Source organism: Triticum aestivum, chromosome 3B, assembly GCF_018294505.1.
Source record: "Triticum aestivum cultivar Chinese Spring chromosome 3B, IWGSC CS RefSeq v2.1, whole genome shotgun sequence".
NCBI classification, from domain to species: domain Eukaryota; kingdom Viridiplantae; phylum Streptophyta; class Magnoliopsida; order Poales; family Poaceae; genus Triticum; species Triticum aestivum.
In genome coordinates, this window is record NC_057801.1 from 631253338 (window position 1) to 631257992 (window position 4655).

The following is a 4655-nucleotide window of genomic DNA, read 5'->3' on the forward strand; positions in this document are numbered from 1 at the left end:
GGACCGCACTAATCTGGGTTTGATGCCGCTCATGATTAGACCATTTTCCCATTCCACTTGACCGTTAGTTTGAGGGTGGTAGACTGAAGCGTAGTCGAGCTTGATGCCCATGTTTTTGCACCAGAGTTTAACCTCGTCGGCCGTGAAATTCGTGCCGTTATCAGTGATGATGCTGTGGGGGACGCCAAAACGGTGTACTACCCCGGATATGAACTCTATCACAGGTCCGGATTCTGCCGTTTTAACCGGCTTGGCCTCTATCCATTTGGTGAATTTGTCCACCATGACCAATAAGTATTTGTGCTTGTGGGTTCGCCCTTTAAGGGGTCCAACCATGTCAAGCCCCCAGACCGCGAACGGCCAAGTGATGGGTATAGTTTTGAGGGCGGTGGGTGGCATGTGGCTTTGATTAGCAAAGAGCTGGCAATCGACGCATCGTTGGACTAAGTCCTGAGCATCTGCCCGGACGGTCGGCCAATAAAATCCTGTACGGAAGGCCTTGCCTACAAGGGCCCGGGCGGCGGCGTGGTGCCCGCCGAGTCCGGCGTGAATTTCAGCCAGGAGATTTCGCCCTTCCTCTTCGGAGATACACCTTTGAAGGACTCCGGTTGTGCTTTTCTTATAAAGTTCTCCCTCATGGACCTTGTAGGCTTTAGATCGCCGAACTATGCAGCAGGCCTCATTTTGGTCTTCAGGAAGTTCCTGCCTGATTAAGTAGGCTAGGAATGGTTCCGTCCACGGGGCAATTACTGCCAGTATTTCGTGGGCTGAATCTGTTATTTCATTAGCTGAGCCACCAATTGTGTCAGGATGTTCTATGTTAGGCGATGCAGTTGGTTCCGGATTGTTATTTCTGGACTCCTCTTCCCATAATACAGATGGCTTAAAGAGCCGCTCCAGGAAGATGTTTGGAGGGACGGCGTCGCGTTTTGCACCGATGCGTGCCAACACGCCTGCTGCCTGGTTATTATCCCGGGCTACATGGTGGAATTCGAGCCCTTCGAACTGGGCTGACATTTTTAGGACGGCGTTACGGTAGGCTGCCATTTTTAGATCCTTGGCTACGAAATCTCCATTTACTTGGGATATTGCAAGGTTTGAATCCCCGCGCAACTCTAGGCGTTGAATACCCATGGAGATTGCCATCCGGAGGCCATGTAGAAGGGCCTCGTATTCGGCTGCATTGTTGGAGTCCGTGTACATTATTTGAAGCACGTATTGGACTGTGTCTCCGGTTGGGGACGTCAAGACGATGCCAGCCCCCAAGCCAGCCAACATTTTGGAGCCGTCGAAATGCATGATCCAATTGGAGTATGCGCCGTACTCTTTAGGGAGTTCGCCTTTGGTCCATTCGGCGATGGAGTCAGCCAAAACTTGCGATTTTATAGCTCGCCGTGGTTTGTAGGTTATGTCAAATGGTAAGAGCTCAATGGCCCTGAGGGAGTCCCGGACTAGGGGGTGTCCGGATAGCCGAACTATCATCATCGGCCGGACTCCAAGACTATGAAGATACAAGATTGAAGACTTCGTCCCGTGTCCGGATGGGACTTTCCTTGGCGTGGAAGACAAGCTTGGCGATACGGATATGTAGATCTCCTACCTTTGTAACCGACTCTGTGTAACCCTAGCCCTCTCCGGTGTCTATATAAACTGGATGGCCTTAGTCCATAGGACGAACAACAATCATACCATAGGCTAGCTTCTAGGGTTTAGCCTCCTTGATCTTGTGGTAGATCTACTATTGTAACCCACAACATCAATATTAATCAAGTAGGACGTAGGGTTTTACCTCCATCAAGAGGGCCCGAACCTGGGTAAAAACATCATGTCCCTCGTCTCCTGTTACCATCCGCCTAGACGCACAGTTTGGGACCCCCTACCCGACATCCGCCGGTCTTGACACCGACATTGGTGCTTTCATTGAGAGTTCCTCTGTGCCGTCGCGATCAGGAAGGATGCCTTTTCCCGTCTTTAAAGATGGCACCGTCGTCAAGGGAGCTTTGGCCGCCGGCCAAACTGTCCGGCTAGGTGGTTTTCTTATGACCGCCTGTTCGGCCACCGCTCCGACGATGACCTCTCAGGTCATCAAAAGCGATCTTCACGTCAGCTCGGAATTCGCCGAGCAGTTAGATCCGATTGAGCTCTCCTTTGTAAACGAGCTCTTGGATCGCATCGCCGCCCTGGGAGTCGCTACAGACTACGATCAGATTGGGCTTAAAACCGATCTGAGAGAGATTAACTCTCCTCAGGCTACCCACCACGTTGTCGTGGTAGAGGGACAATGCGGCAACCCTTCTTCTACGTTGAAAACCAACTATGTCCGGATTCCCGATCCCTCCAAGCCGGATTCCCGCGGAGGGACGGACGCTAATCAAATACTGAACTTAGAGTCAGGCATCGGACTAGATTCGTTGGAAAGCATCCAGCAAGTCAAGCTTCCAAATCCGGAAACTTCTTGGCCTTTGAGCCTCAGATCGGGCGGGGTTCCGAACTTGATTCCACCCGCCCACCCAAACATAAGCGATCTCTCTCGAATACGGCAAGAGCCCGATGAAACAGTACATCATTACTGGGCCAGATTCCTCCTGGTTATGAACAGGATAAAGGACTGCTGCGAAGAAAGCGCGATTTCAATTTTCTGCAACAATTGCACGGACAAGGGAATCATGAACGCCATAAGTCGTCGCGAAGTTACACGCTTCGTCGACCTAGCGACCATCGTACAAAAATACTGTGCGGTGGAGAGTGCCAGGAACACCGAAGCTAGGTTTTGGGACAGTCCGGCCTTGACTACAACCCTAGTCCGAAGTAAAAGGGTGCGCCATACTCAAGCACCTGGGTTAAAAACCAAAAAGCAAAAAACCCCTAAAGGGCATGGAACCGTACTGGAGGGCTGGCTCAACGGACCCTGCAAAATCCACAGTACGGAGGGCGCCACTCCAACACACAGCCTTCGAGCATGTTGGATACTACGGCAGGTGGCCAAAAGTGGCGAAGGCTTTTTAGCCCCGGGCAAACAGCCCAGCAGTACCGGTACGGTATTAACAGTCTTCGAGACTTTCGCATCAAATAACATGCGAAAACGAACAATCCGCGGCCTCGCCGAAGTCTACCAAGTAGCAACAGCAAATCCATGGAGTGACACGGCTATCACCTTCAACGCCAGCGACGAACCTAAATTCCGAACAGCTAGAGCACCAGCCGCATTGGTCCTCAGTCCGATAGTGGACGGCTTTCGCCTTACCAAGGTACTCATGGATGGCGGCAGCGGATTAAACCTCATCTACGAGGAAACCCTTCAAAAAATGGATATTGACTGGAGCCGCATCGAGCGAAGCAGCACAACCTTCAGAGGGATAATCCCTAGTCGAGAAGTACGCTGCACAGGAAAAATCACACTAGATGTAGTGTTCGGCTCACCGGACAATTACAGGTCCGAGGAGGTCACGTTCCAAGTGGCCCCATTCGGCAGCGGATATCACGCTTTGTTAGGGCGAGAGGCATTCACAATCTTCCAAGCTATACCCCACTACGGGTACATGAAGCTCAAAATGCCCGGACCCAATGGGATAATCACTCTTGCCAGTGATCCAGATACAGCACTCCGCGCTGAAAATAAGACAGCCGCACTGGCCCTAGAGGCATTGTCCGAAGCCCTAGCGGCAGAGGAACTAACTACGCTGCGCTCCACGGTGGATAGGGACGATGTGATACTCGATAAGAGGTCCAAGTCCACCTCTTTTAAACCAGCAGACGAAATAGTCAAATTTCAGGTCCATCCAACGGACCCCACAAAGACGGCCTCCATTGGGGCACAATTAAGTCCTGATGTCGAAGCCGCACTACGAGAATTCCTTCGGGAAAATTGGGACATTTTTGCCTGGCACCCTTCAGACATGCCAGGAATCCCACGCAGGCTGGCAGAGCACAGCCTAAACATCCTAAAAGGATTCAAGCCGGTCAAACAAGCTCTTCGGCGATTTTCCGAACCCAAAAGACAGGCAATGGGAGAGGAGCTAGCCAAACTCTTAGAAGCCGGATTCATCAGAGATATAAAACATCCGGACTGGCTAGCCAATCTAGTAATGGTACCAAAAAAGGACAAATCCTGGCGCCTCTGCGTCGATTTTAAAGACCTTAACAAGGCCTGTCCAAAGGACCCTTTCCCCCTCCCTCGCATCGACCAAATCATCGATGCTACCGCAGGGCACGATTCATTGTGCTTCCTCGACGCATACTCCGGATACCATCAAATCAAGATGGCGGAGAAAGACCAGGCCGCAACGGCATTCATTACTCCATATGGGCCATTCTGCTTCAACACAATGCCCTTCGGACTCAAAAACGCCGGCGCAACATATCAGCGCATGATTCAAACATGTCTGGCTACCCAGATAGGCAAAACAGTAGAGGCATACGTAGACGATGTGGTCGTCAAGACCAAACACGTCGAAACTCTAGTAGAAGACTTGAGGGTGACATTCGACAACCTCCGAGCATATGACATTAAGCTCAATCCGGAAAAATGCGTCTTCGGCGTACCAGCCGGAAAGCTCTTGGGCTTCATCGTATCCGGTAGAGGAATTGAAGCAAACCCGGCCAAAATCCGAGCTCTGTCACAATTGGATATTCCAAAGGACCTCAAGCAAATACAA